At 44.7% G+C, this 14,849-nt stretch overlaps 3 non-coding genes across 3 annotated transcripts; all 3 read right to left on the bottom strand.

Annotated features, from left to right (window-relative positions):
* Positions 1 to 2,985: 2,985 nt before the first annotated feature.
* TRNAV-AAC (transfer RNA valine (anticodon AAC)) lies at positions 2,986 to 3,058 on the bottom strand. The gene has a single exon. It is a non-coding gene; the product is annotated as a tRNA-Val (tRNA).
* Positions 3,059 to 7,526: 4,468 nt separating this feature from the next.
* TRNAV-AAC (transfer RNA valine (anticodon AAC)) lies at positions 7,527 to 7,599 on the bottom strand. Its single transcript has one exon. It is a non-coding gene; the product is annotated as a tRNA-Val (tRNA).
* Positions 7,600 to 12,438: 4,839 nt separating this feature from the next.
* Positions 12,439 to 12,511, bottom strand: TRNAV-AAC (transfer RNA valine (anticodon AAC)). The gene has a single exon. It is a non-coding gene; the product is annotated as a tRNA-Val (tRNA).
* Between the last annotated feature and the right edge of the window lie 2,338 nt (positions 12,512 to 14,849).

Consider the following 14,849-nt stretch of genomic DNA (forward strand, 5'->3'; position numbering starts at 1 on the left):
AGGCCCGCGCGGCGGCGGCGAGCTTCGGGCTCTCTGTGCCTACGTGGGAGCTGCCCTCTACACCTGGCGCCTAGCCGAGTGTTCTTCAGGACCCTTACTGTGGGGAATAAAGTTTTACCACCACCACCGCCATTTATATTACCAGTTGTAATTTAAGCCCTTTGCTACCAGAGTCTTTCCAGGAGCCTCGCAACGCTCCGCAATCTTCGAGCTATCGTCCTCAATAACAGTATGTAGATGAAGTTAGTACGGCTTACGGGAAAGAGCGACCTCACAAGCAGTCGTTCTCCAAAATCATTGTATTTTTTCTATCGAAATAGCAAGTAAAACGGAAAAGCCATTGGCCTCCGTTGAATCTCATCGGCTTGAGACAGCAGGTACCAAAAAATTTTGCACAACTAAAGGTCTAATTCTTTTCAATGGCCGCACTTAATCGTTGGATTAATTTAAACTTTGACGGTTCAACAACAACAGGGTTTTTCTAGAAATCTGGAAAATTTGGTGGGAGAGAGAGAGAGAGAAAGAGAAAAGTGGTAGAGAAAGGGCAGGGAGGTTGGGAGGTTAACCAGAAGAATGTTGCGGTTGGCTGCCCTGCACTGGAGGAGAGGGATGAGGGGGGGGGGGGGGGGGGGGGGGGAGGTGAGGTTTGGAGGAAGTACTAAATGACATGGGCTCATGTTCGTGCAGTTTTGGGGCTGAAGCGATACAAAATAGACTGTTAACATCAGCAGAGCTATTGTCGTTTCGGGTCAGCTAAGACACAAACGGAGATATTGTGGTTTCGGGCCAGCTAAGACACAAAAGAGTCGTGATTAATGAACCACAGTGTAGCCACAAAAGCACAAGAAACAGAAAGAAGAAAAAGAAATCAAGTTGGCATTTATATTAAGCGAATGATAATCCCTGCAAAACATAGTATTCGAATGCGGAAAATAACGAAACGAAACTAGTAATTGGTGACAAATGATAACTTTGCTGATGTCTTCAATGCATGAAATAGATGAAAAAAAAAGCGAAAATGGTTTCAGAAATGGTGAAATAACGCAAAAGGACTTGGTGAATCAGCTTGAAAATAGATTAAGTCACTGACATGCGCTATGGAAAGTGAGAAAAGTCAAGAACCTCTTACAATAGGCGCGTGCTTATAAGTGCGCAAAACAGCAAAGATAACAACTACAGCTCAAGCGTTCTTATCTCGTGGCTGAGTGCTGGCACGATAGGTGTTCTTTCGAAGCCGCCTGCCTATCCCTCACTTAGCACATAAATTCTCGAAGTGGTTTCCAAAATCAGGCGTTAAAAATCTAACTGATTACCTTGGAGTTGGCACCGGATTTTATTAAAACACATCTTGACACCTGCATGTTTTTTCGCTATTAATGGTACAATCATAATTAGCATTCCATAAACCCCTATTTTCCATCACGCGCTTCCTGGAGTCTCTTTGGACAACAAACTCTTAAAAAAGTAGTAAAAAGCAGTAAAACGAAGTCACAGTTGGTAACTGCTGCACTTACTTCCTTTTACAAGGTACTATGTTCGCTAGTTAGTACCTTGTTAATTACCGTTCCTTTAACCCTAAAATAAAGTCAAGAAATTTAAATAACACAGACTATTGTGTGAATAAATTGGATTTGTAATTAAACATTTCTGCAGGGGAGTGCGGCTAGGTAGACTACGCTGTTTCTACAATCTAAGCTTCATAACTGACGCTGATATCTTAGCTCAACGGTTAAAAGCCACTAGCCCGTAACTGAGTCAGATTTGCGGCGTATATAAGAATGAGAAAGATTTACCTGCGCATGCGCAATGCGCGCGTCATGCGTGTGTGGCCATTTCTGGTTAGTGCTTTTCTTGCATTCTGGACATTTGTGAGCGGCCGGTAGGTTGTCTGATGCCTTCACCTCGCATAATTTGTACATGTACGAGCACGCTTTGATAGCTCGCGTCCTTTTTCGGGAATTAGTGGAATTAACTATGGAGATGTTTTATTTTCCCAGTATGCATAAATTTTACAAGCCACGCCAGCACACTGTACAAAGAGCCTAGCAACATATGTGAAAGGTTTTTACGCATTTTTCTTAGTAAATGGTAATTGGCTTTTGTTTGCGAATTCAGTGCTCTTCACTAGCTTTTTCAGGTAGTTACTTTTACCAATTCTACTTTTACTGCCTCCATTTACTAAGAAGGTAGGTAGTTACTTTCACTAATTCTACTTTTACTGCCTCCATTTACTAAGAAGGTAGTGATCTGTGTGACAAGTAACTTGTTACTAATTAGTGAATTCTCCTGCCTTCTTCTCAAGACTGTGATAAAGGCTTCCCATTACTAACTGCTTCTAGTGGCTAGGTAGCAGCCGACACTAACCTTCTAATTACTAACTGCGGGTAGCAGCCGTTACTAAGCGGGTAGCAGCCGTTACTAATTCAGTGGGTTAGTAACTGTTACTAACCTTCCCGTTACTAAGTGCAGTTACTAACACGGTAGTAACACATATGGCAACCACTTGCTATCTAAAAGTTAGTAAGTACTACTACCTTTTTTCTGAGAGTACTGACACCCACTATCAAAGAACCAGAAATAGACATTCCTGCACTGAAGAAGGCCTAAGTTAAAAAGTTTATCAGAATCATTTTCTAGCAGCAAAAAGAAAAACAGAGGTTTCCGGCGGAAGCTCACTTTTTTTTTCTTTCGCGACTGTACAACGTGTGCAGTCCTACCTGCCCTATGTATTGCCACAGCCGTCAGTGAACCTTGCAGTGCGGTTCAATTTCTGGAGTCGGTTCGGTGCCCCCCGGTGACGAGGCATCGCGGCGCGAAATATAATAGCGGAAAACTACTTCACAGTACACCGACCTACTAAGCAGAGATTTGCAGCGAAATAACTGCCTGGAGATTATTGTGCTAACATTCGGAGCAAAAGCAGTTTCAACCAGTGCAAGGTAACACAATTCCAGACCTCCACCGAAAAAAAATATAAAAATTCTGTGTGCCTGCCAGGGATCGAACCTGGGACCTTCCGCGTGTTAGGCGGATGTGATAACCACTACACCACAAGCACAGCTGCTCAGTCGGTTTCACAGTGTGACAGTCAGTTGTGCGACCTTTCCTGTAATCTATTCAATGCAAAGAGTGTGCACCATTGAGACGTGCAACTGAATGATGATATAAGCTCTGATTCGTGAGAGTTCTTGCCAGGCCGTTTAACCTCATTTGAGGCCTAGACAGTGAAATAGTGACACCGCGGCTTTGTGATAAGGGTACAACACAGAAAGGGACGCCTTTTTGCCCGGTGTCATACGTTTATTAGGCATTCGCAAAATGACCGCTGGCTGCTGAGATGGTGCACACATCGTGCCGTTTTCGCTTGGTCTGGTCGCTGACGGAGCAAGACGGCGTTAACAAAGAAAGGAGGCAGAGGCATTCGCCTGGCATTCTCTCGCTGCCGTCTCCTCCGGGCACGGGGACTGGCCGTGCCCGGCGCATTTGCGCGTCGCCATTCTCGGGTTTCGTCCAATCCGCGCACTTGCGACCGGCTTTGGGGAAAAGGGGAAGTAGTGTACCTGTTTTTGTTCCCGTATATAGGAACACTAGGGATCAGCCGGCCCAGTACTCCCAAGAGGATCGCTCGCCCGTGGAGAAAAACGAAATTGTCTAATACCTTCGTCTCCGCAGCGAGCCGCGCCGGCGAAGGGAGTACACAGTATTCCGTAATTCTTACAGCTTTCTAATACACCCTGCAACACCATGCAAGGCCATGAAACATGATCTGATAGCGCTGGAAAAAACGTGAATTAAATGTCTGGTAAGGCATTCCTGCGTAGCTTTCATTTTGTTTTTGGTGCCCTTAGCCTGAGCGTTCTAACCAGAGATCTTCCTTACCGTAACTAATAACTCCCGGCAGCAGTTCAAAAATCCCTGCATTTCTTCTTGGGTCTAGTTGAAATACCCTTTTCCGTAATTCCTAAAGGCCGAAGCGCAGGAATAAACCAAGTACTATTAACTGCTCAGGTTTCTCTTTCCTTTTCCTCGCTCCACAACGTGTTTCAAGCCGGGAGTACCCTTCAGAAGATTTGCCCTCAACCCCCCCCCCCCCCCTACTTTGGCTACGCGTCAGAAATAAAATTAAGAATCAAATTTGAAGCTTTATTCATTTAGATTGCCCTTTTTAATCGCTGCGAAGAAAATAAGCAAGTACATGACTGGAATAAAGTCGTACCTGGTATGTTGCTTACGCGACTAAGGTCAGTATCAGGTTAACATGGCAATCAAATTTGCACCCAGATGAATGCATCCGTAATTATTCGCCACCGCTACTTCAAAAACTCACAGAAATAAAGTTGAGGATGCAAATTCGCATAGGCCAGTAAACAAAAAGTTGACCCGCCAAGAAGCGATTAATTGGGGAGTGACATCACACCGGATATCGAAAATGGGGTATCACTGTGAGAAGCGCGTCGAGAAAGCGCTGTACTTGCGCCAAGCTGAAAGAAGGGCATACAGGCGAGACTTGCACGAGAGACTGAAAGACGACAGGAGATGGAACCACCTTCTTTTCACTCTGTTGATGTTCGGTAGACAACTTTGCGTCCGTAGCGTCATCGATGTCGCATATTAAGTGCACTCGTCTATCTAAAGACAAAGCGACGACAAGGTGTGGCTCGGTACAGGTCTCCGTATGAGCGTTACGTCGGATTTCAACGGATGTCTGGAAACGGTCAAGAGCCTGAAGCCTTTGAGCAGCAGCAGCGGGAGCACCTGTCGTATTTTCAGGTGGTTTGAAGTTGCTTGAAGGCGAGCGTAACGAAAATCTTTCTGCACTGACATCGATTACGCTGCTCTCTCTCTTTGTTATTTGTGCGTTTGTAGCTGCGTTTGCTCATTTCGCTGACAAGCAATTATGTGTTCACTCGAAATGATCTGCAGCCCGGTAAATTCTCCGACTTTACCTGGTAATTTTTATAATTGCCTGAGATATATTTTTTAGGACGAAATTTTGTTGAGAAGTCTCCGAAGTAACAGAAAATTTCCAGAATGGAACATCATGGGCCCTAATATTGCATAGCGTCTCTGAAATGAAGACGCGTTCTGCCGTTTCCGCATTTCTGCAATGTTAACTAATACCAAGAGAACAAAAACGCGGAGGCAGACTTGAGGGAGACGTGGCGGAGAACCGCAAGGGGAAAATGACGGCGGACCGATGGGGGAAAATAAGGGCAAACCAGAAGCAAACTTGGCGAGTCTTTATGCTCACCATTACTGCAGGCCGTCGTGGTCACGTGGTGAGAGAAAAGAGCGCAAGGTGCGAAGCCCCACTATTGTGCAAACCATGCGCTAGCGGTGAGAGAGCCATGGCGCCATCCATCGGCTCGGGACAGAACCAGCTGTAAAAAGAGTGTGTACTGCGGACAGTAAAGTACGCCTACTCCTCTGCATACTCTACATTTGGCCACTGGCCTGTGTCTCGCTGATTGGTGAGCGCGGGTGCCTCCGGCGCCTTTCTGCTATTCAACAATGTAAGAGCCGGAAAGGCTTCGTGGTGTCGTGTGGCGTGGCAAGACATGGATGGGACCGATTTCAAGAAAGCGGCTAACGCCGCTTTAATCAGCCTTGACAGTACTACGCTCGTACTGTAAAGAATTTCATGCTTACACACACTCCCGATAAAGAAAGAGCTTAAAATGTTTTCCGCCATGAAAAGGTCTTGTTGAATTTCACGCAAGGAGGTATACATTTTTCAAGATCCGTTGCTGAAAATAGGCCTCATGCCCCACAACTTAAAGCAGGCGCTTTCAGTCCTCTGAAAAAATTCAACTCTAAGTGCCACTGGCCATGCCGGAATGAAGGACATTTGTCTCAGTCAGTGATACTGCCAGTGTTTCCTTTAGAGGAGTTTCCTGCTATTCATACGGTCTGAGTAACATTGCCGCGACCGTCACAAAAACAGCGGCACATCATGAGAAAATGCTCAAATTTCTACATTGCGTGCTCCCAGCCTGCATAACCGATGTGTTCGCAGACAATAATATTTCGACGAAGTGGTTTCGAACAAGTGTAGATAATTATATGGGGAAAATAGACAGCCGTGTCCAACATCACTTTCTTGATTACATTTGAGTTTTTTTAATGGTACCCTGCTTACTAGGGGTCGACTGAAACCTCAGCCATAATCCATTTTAACATATATGTTAACAAGAATCGAACCCGTTCCTAAGCATTCTAAAAAATAGCACAGTGTTTTGGGTGGCGTATGGCCCAACACATACTTGAGCTGATTCTTAAACATAGCTAGGTTGCAGTTTTGAGCTTCATAATCCTTTGGTGTGCTGCGCATGTTATTTAATGCTCTTCTCGCTTTTTGGTCAGTGTATTAGGGGAGGGCGAACGATGTCATCTCTAACCTTTGGTTATCGTTTCGCTTACCAACATAACGAACGTTCCCCGCAGTTATAAACTACATCTCACAACTTGTTTACAATGCTGTGAAGGCTGGTGCGATCTGAGATGACCAGAACGGCGTGCGCTACTAAGTCGAAGTGGATTCCTCCACGCCCCTCTTCCCGCGGCTGGTGGCTCCATCTCAGAGAAGGAAAGAGTAGCAGTGTCCGGCTGCAACGCGCGGTAGGCTCGGCCGATTCGGCAGACACCATTTTTGCGAATGGTGGCGCACCACTTTGCCACAGCCCTCCGGAGTGCTGTGTTAGTGAGGACTTTCTGGACAATTTAACCTTTGCATGAAACGCTCGCTTTGGTTTCAAAACACAAACCTGAACTGCCTATCCAAATACTGCGATAATTGTCCGAGAAGTAAACACAGAACTGGTCAGATATATGAGGGACTATTTGTTGTCTTCCTTGGTACTTATTGGACGAGAAATTCTTTCACAATGATCCAAACAACTTGTGAGATGGAGTATAGCGTCCTCTGTTGTCATGTGTTGCTTGGTTTTTGCCGTTTTCACACGCGTGGAATTCTGCTGTCCAAAAGTTGTACATTGAGGACATTGCTGAATTTTCTACCTGTGCCCTTCTCCCCTGACTATGTTTCATATAAACTTCTCTCGTCAGCTACAAAGCTCAACTATGCGCATTACTTTGTTCAGCCACCTCACAGGTAGACTGTGCTTACGTACGAATTTTTGCTACTATTCTACAGCGCATTGCATTCTACTCTGATCCATACATTTTCCACTTCTGGCGTAATAATAGTCTTGCGCCCCTGTATTCGGGTAACTGTTTTTCATACCCAAGTGGAATAAAAAAGGTATATTAACCCGTTACGAGATTCGGATCCCAGCGCACCGCTAACAAACCTCAACGCGGTGTTGTAGTGAGATAAGCACGCTCGGAATCAGTCGCCGAAATCAGGATGCGTCAAGTTTACTAAATCACGCATCAAAAGGTCAAGCACCCGAAGTGACCACCCGCACTCTCAGACAAAATGATTTCGTTGACCATGAACGCTTCTTGTCGGAAATGAGGTTATGAGATCACCGCGTGGAGAAAGCCAATTAGAACATAAAAAAATGTGTGCCTGCCAGGGATCGAACCTGGGACCTTCCGCGTGTTAGGCGGATGTGATAAACACTACACCACAAGCACAGGTTGCTGCGAAGAATTTAAATGGCCGCTACTATCAGCTGCTCCCCTCGGCCGTGGCCTACTTCTGGGACCGGTTCCGCCGTCATAGTTGCGTGAACTGCGATGCACTGAAAAAAAGGCAGAGTTGAATGCAGTGCTTGTGTCGATGTGGTGCCTAAATACACGTGAACGCAATGGGTAATTAATCACGGCGCACTACCTCTCAATAGCCGCCTGTGTTTCGTTCCCTAGAAGAAGCGGTTTTGTGCTTCAGTTGCCCTTGCGTAAAAAATAAAAAAAAGTATTCCTCAAGAACGGCTATTGCTTGGATCTAAAAAGTAACGTCTGTTAGTAGAAACGCTATTAGTGGAAAAGTCGAAACGCCTATTAGTTGATTCTATTAACTGCTGAAAGCCTAAATAGAGGTTCAAGGGTGTTCAATAAAACATTAAACGTATCCACCACTTTACTAAGGTTGTTAGGAGGGATCATCCTAAAAGCTGATTCAGAAATACAACAGCCCTTGCACCAATATGTCCCCCCATGAGCATTGCAGTGACTTTCCCCAGTGGGAATATGAATGTAGCTTGTGTTTCGAGATCCGAATGGCCTTTAATACCGGCGACTGTCGCACCCGCTTACAATCTGTTAACGCGACATTGTCAGTTTTGCTTTCACTAGACCCCTCTGCATTTGTCGGCTCAGTTAACGTGTGTGAAACGTTTGTGAAGCTATTTTCGACGGTCAGCATACAAAATAATCACGTCACGTGACAGAAGCGGTCGGGACTGTTGCACTCTGTTGTTATTCTGCCATATGAATAAGTGGAGGCTTTCTGCTTCCCCTGGTTCAGTTAGACAAAAAAAGAAACAAGCACATCTGGAGCAGCTTTCTGCGTGACTGTTCTGCGTCAGTTAATACTCGCCTTGAGCGGCTTTAGAGGGAAAGCTGAATGATGTGTCTGTGACCTTTCCCTTTTCCTAAGAGGCGAGTTTGCGGCAGGGATAAAGATGTGGTACGCGCCCCTTCTTTCCTTCTACCTCATGCCAGCACCGATTTGTAGTCCGCCGCAATGCCGCTCTCATTCGTCCGCGGGTTACGGCTCGTAACCCAACCGTGTAAAACGAATAAAATCCTTGATCCAAGTATCGCTGCGGAAAACTAGGAAAAAAAAATTGATATATTAACGTAAAGCCCACGTTCCCACCAGTGAGTCATAGTCAATGCTTGACAGATTTCTAGTGTATTAGTTACAGTTACAAAACGCTAGGAAATTAGGCAAGCTGTGCAACGAATCGCTCAAAACTATTCGCGACATGTTAGCGAGTCGAGGTTTCAATGCGCCTAAGAGGCACAGAAAAAGTAGGGAAGTCAGACAACTAGCGTTAAGGATACATTAGCGTTTATCAAGAGAAGCAAATTGGCATGTAACATGTAACACAGAGCAAAAAAAATATGACTGATGGCCGTTTATGGCAAGGAGGTGAGTTTCAAAGGATGCTGGACAGCCTAGCGGTGGGCCGCATAAAGTCAGGGCGAGAGATAAACTGTGAAAAGGGCGTTCAGGTAGGGTGGTCCGGTAGTTCGCGCAGGATAAAGCTGATGGGAGATGGCCGTTATACCCTCCCGTCTGTCATTCTTTGGACATAACTGGGCTGACGGAGACGGTGCTGATAACGATGATGAATGACTTTACTGATCGAAAAAGTACGTTAAAAGGACACTGAGGTCAACCCCTTGTAATATTTGTTCAGAGTGAAAATCGATCCTGTTGCCCTTCCTGACTGTACCGAAATTTGTTCTCCAGGATTTCTTATGGACCAAATTGAATTTAAAAAACTTTTTCCTTTCACTCAATTTAAACTTGTAACGTGAAAAGCAAAAAAAAAAAAATACGCCGTGATAAGCGTTCAGAAGTTAATGGCGATGTGAACTTGCTTCAGACAGCACTGCATGAAGAAAGACACTGTCTTTGCTTTATTGCAGTTTGTTATCGCAAATGGTTTGCTACGGCAGTATACCTTTCCAAGTATGGACGACTCGAAGTATGAAGAATTTTTCTGGGGATCAAACGTTTTCAGTGAATTTACGCCTAGTTATAAAGAAACTCACTGTCCGGATTGTAGACGGGGCAAAAATGCACGGAGTCCACTGGGTCCTTGTATTTTTGTCCCGCTAATATGGAGAGCAATAAGAACAAACGTCGACTCCTCCCCCAGATATTCGTTCGCGAGTATTTTGAGGGGAGGACACCAGCGAAAGGCAGCAGCGCGAGAGTGCAAATATCTGCAAAATAACGTTTTTTTTTTGTGCTTACATGGAATCAGCCTTTAATGAAAAGAAGTTTTTTTTTACATTTTTTCTCATTTTTATTCACACTTCGTTATTACGGGTGACTCGGCTTATGTACAGTTTTGCTTGGGAACCAAAGTGTCCATATTAACGAGACATGACCTATTTCGTTTTTGGGCCGTTTCTAGCGTGGAAAAACTCCGCTTTAAGCTCGTATAATTTACTGATAGAAAGAAAATTCAGTTTTTCTTCAGTGTCGCTTGATCGTGCGAATGCATATGTACTGCACTGCGCCTAGTATTATGTGCCACGACAGAGAGAACGCAGCACTTGGACATCGCGCCAATGGGATTCTGCAACGGGCGGCGAAGTCTGAATGCAGGGCTATTTAAGAAAAAATGAAAATTTTACTGTGCAGTCTCGTACTTTCGATTTTTTCCCCAATTCGTCCTTTCCTCGCGGTGCTGTTCAGGTGACTACATAGAGTGATGTACGTGACAGAGACAGGGCAGGTAGGTGGCTTTCTTCCAAACACAAAATTAAAAAGAGAGGGGAAGCCTCAGAGAGCTTGGCAATGTTTCGAGAAGAGGACGTGCCTTCGTGTGGAAAAGTGTCCATCATTGGTGGGGTTTGAATAGAGTCTGCACTCCCAGGCGGAAGATTCGATGAGGGACAAGAGGGCGATGAAGTGAGAAGGGGTTTAGGATGGGGAGCGTGAATCTCCTCCAGGTATGAAGGCTGCTAAAGAGTATAAAAAGGTTGAGCTACAAAACTGTCTACAAAATAGGGCAACTGAGTGGAAAGGAATCCGGGGATGGGGTGGGTGAGGAGATTGCGAACATGGGCGTGAAAGGGTACGGGGAGTTGCACGATAGGTGGTATGGTATGAATAATTGGGCTGGTCTGAAAATCTAGAATAAAAATATTCAGAAGTAAGGCGTAAATACAGGGAAGCTCCAAAAAGTATAGAGCGGGATTCAGAGAAAGATCGAAAGGAAAAGGGGAGGAGAAGGGGTGCGAAAGCAAAGAGTTCCTGAGAAAAGTCAGCAGGTGGTTGCAGATAGCAGTTCTAAAGCTTTTAATTTCCTCTCAACTTTCTACTCCTGCGATCCTCAGTGCACGGGTATAGCAGGCACAGAAAGACATTAATATTTTTCTAATCGCGTACATACGAATAAAGAGCACCAAAAAAGTAGTTGCCTGTTGGAGACAGAAACTGTCAGCGAAAGGTAGTTTCATTACATAGACGTGCTTTTATGCTTTACAGCAAACTTGACTGTTCTGTGTTCCCCCTTATGCGAATATGATGGCTCTTGTGTGAATCCTGCAGCCTTCCACCGCCGCCCACCTTCGCCTATCAGCGGCGTTATCCATCGCCCAACCACCCAACCCTACCCTTCAGAAGCACCACTCACTACCAACTAACCAATTAACCAACCTCCACCCTCCACAATTGCTACACCCATGGAGCAGCGGAAAGCAAGGGCGACGGCGAAATCGAATTCACAGAAGAAGTGGGAAAGCCAGATGCCCTTCAGAAGCGCCAACCACAGGCCACTTCCCCACCCCACACCTTTAGAGAGGTGGCTGTTCGCCCACCCACCGCCACCCACCACCTTTCCACTCACCGCCGCCCAACTTCAAGCTCCAGAGAAATTCTTTTTTGTGTGAAGCCTTGGCTTAGATATAAAACATCCATTAAAGTCACAGCATGACAACAATCATCGAGGATAAATTCCTCTGCTTTCGCGGAGTTGTCGCATCAGGTGTGCGATCGTAGCGGAATTTTTTAGAATATAGAAGGAAGAAAATATCAGGCTTTAATGCAGCATCAAGGATCCGTGCCAACAAATCAGGCAAAGTAATTCACTCAAAAACTAAGCAATTATTTTACCGCTTTTTTGGTGGGGATAAACTGAATCGCTCTGTTCGGTCGGACACATGGGTCAAATTAGGTTCTGCAGCGAGTATTCTAGACGGCTGACATGGGAAGGAAGTTGGAATGAAGATGGAGAGCTGAAGTGTTTGGCGACCGGCGAATGGCATGCGTTTTTTTGCTGTGTGTGCCAGCCTTGAAGCAGTACCTTCCAACAGAAATCACGCGGTTTGCACATTCTTCAACCCCCTTCCTAGAATACGACACTTAAAGGAGGCCAGCGCGTTCGTTACTTTCTCCTTCCCCGATAAGCAGTGTATTTATATGTACTGAACGGCACGCGCACTCTATTGTATTAGGCGATGCTTAAAGTAAAAGAATGGAAAGTTTCCTATATTTGGACCTTTGGATGACAAGAGATTTGGGTCACCTAAGAAGATAAAATTTTCCACCAAGGTGCTCCCCTTCAGATATATCTAGGATGTGTCCACGAAGTCACGCAAGCGCTTGCAATTTACTTCACTTTATGCTTTTATTATTCGCACCTTGAGATAGATGAAAAATAACTGAATAAAGTACTTCCCGCCCGTTTGTTATCGAGTTAGTTGATGTAGATCCAAGAACGCAGTAAGCTGTTAGAGCTAACTGTAAATGCAGTTTGTGGGCCGCACTGCTTCATTAAAAAATGTTCCTCTGCCTGCCAGGGATCGAACCTGGGACCTTCCGCGTGTTAGGCGGATGTGATGACCACTACACCACAAGCACAGCTGTCGCACACTGACAAAAATGCTGGCGCCAAGAGGGAAGTTGGAGGGAAAGTGCAGTGAAATCGGTACGTGTTCTGGAAGGCAACTGCTTTATGACACATTGTCTATTCAGCAGTGGTTTAATCGAACTCCTACTCGACTACTGATGAGCTGGAAGTCTACGAAGCAAGGGCCTGACAAAATGATCGCCGCCCATTTTGGCATGATTTGCCAAGCACAGATAGATAAGGTGGGAATTTCAACGCTATCTGTTACGATTTACTTACAAATTTAACATCATACGAACATGATGGAGCGCCAGCTTAGATCTTTTCGAAACTTGCTATCAAGAATCACAGTCTAAATGACTTCGAACGTTGGAACACATTTGCCTTATCCAAGTTGCATTTCTTCGTCGACATTCAAAGAGCGTGCCATAGCATCGAGAAGTTATAGGCCGCGAATTGCCAGCAACGTCAATTATGTGCCCACTTTTTCAGAGTTGCGAACACTTCAAGTTCAACCCAACTGTGCATGCACGCTTCATTGATAGTGTGGGACAGCATATGTAAGAAAGTTGGCAGAAATCTTTTTACCCCCTCTACAGGATTACTACAAAACGACTTGGTATACCAATGAGTACAGGCGGCCTTTTTAGACATATGAACAGCAAACAAATACACTTGAAGAAGGTTTGCACTACATACCCATTTATTACACAGAGATCGATGACTTCGAAATTAGAGACATACACAGTTAAATAGCGGATTATGGTAACTGTTAAGTGGAGATACCTTTAACAACCAACTACCATCTACCAACCTGCTAAGAAACGAACTCTTCTACCTTTAACAGATGGTCAAATCGACTTATAGTTAGATCCTTCCAAACTGATGTAGTCCCTGGACCAGACAAGATTACTACAGTATATACAGAGACATTGTACAAGATTTATAGTTCTATCTTTAGAACACTATTCAACACATGTCTTCGAATCAGTTATTTTACAACGGCCTGGAGGCAGTCGAGAATAAGTGCAAATCCGAAACCAGGAAGAAAGGGCAAGAGCTAGGACGGTGGTTTGGGCCTGTTGGTTGCTGCCCATAATCAGAAAGGATTCGCAGCACAAATAAAACGCGCACAGAGGAACCGGAACAAACAAGACAGGTGGGTGCTGCACTTCACACTGATTTTATTTAAAAATTCGACGTTTAAATCCAATCAGTCCTGCTGACGGAAAATTTAATCGCATTCCCCCGGAAAAGCCATTTTATTCTCAAGCAATGACAGCGAAGGCGAGCTGATGCACTGTGTGCCTTTTATTTGTGCTGCGAATCTTTTCTGCATTATTAGGTGTTAGTTTGCACTCATGCTGTCGTGTCTTCAGTCTTCCTGTCGTCTTTTTTTACGGATAACCTTTGATGGCATTACAAGTATCAAGCCCGACAACATGTCTTGCTGAAATTCGCAGCACTATGCTTTTCTGCATCATTCTGTCAAGCTGTGAAATATCTAGATCTAAAGAAGAAGTATTTATAAAGATTTTGAAGAGGTCATGCACGTTAGGAAACCAGATATCTGAAAGAGAGAAATCCTACAAACCCTTCATGACATGACTAAAATAATAGAGAGATCCTTTAACGAGTTGAAGTCTTGGCCCCTCAAATAAGCTCCGCGGCTGGTAAGAGGAGCGTGAAGGCTTGAAAGGGGTCAAGGTTGCAAACTTTGCAAGCTCAGAACAGGCAATATTTCCAAATACACCAGGCATTCAAGCACCAATCTCCCATTGCAAAATATAGAAAAAGAAAACGAAGAAGCAAAATCACGATATCCTAGAATAGGAGCAAACGTTGGAGGAACGAAACAAAGCCTTTGTAAAACACATTTATACGCATCCATACTCCACCACTGGAACACCGACCGGGAGGAGTGATGTTCAAATCAACAAAAGAACGGGAAGCAACTGGCTTCGAGAGATATAAACAAATCGAAATGATGATGGAGACAACCCAAGTTATGGTTTGGAAGTTTTTGCTGTTTCTTTATGTTCTTGGGTTATCGCTAAAAAAAGTGCCTTTGAGAGCCGACCGGTTCACTTGGCTGTGGAGCTGCTGAATATAGCTATCGTTATTTCATCTTCATCTTCCTCTGTAATTCCCTTCCTTTCCCCAACACGTTTTCTCCTCTAAAATTTTTGTCACGAACAATGACTTTTTACTACTAAGCCGCTGTCATTTATTTCAAACTGGCATTTCCTTTTTCCCATGGCACAATAGTGGTGCTGGAATAGTCCCCTTCTAAGGTCTGACTCTACAGTCAAGGTTGGATATATCAATTAATTCATTAACCTTTCCCCG

Source organism: Amblyomma mixtum, chromosome 1 (genome assembly GCF_055824585.1).
Source record: "Amblyomma mixtum isolate Tamu chromosome 1, ASM5582458v1, whole genome shotgun sequence".
In the NCBI taxonomy this organism is placed as follows: domain Eukaryota; kingdom Metazoa; phylum Arthropoda; class Arachnida; order Ixodida; family Ixodidae; genus Amblyomma; species Amblyomma mixtum.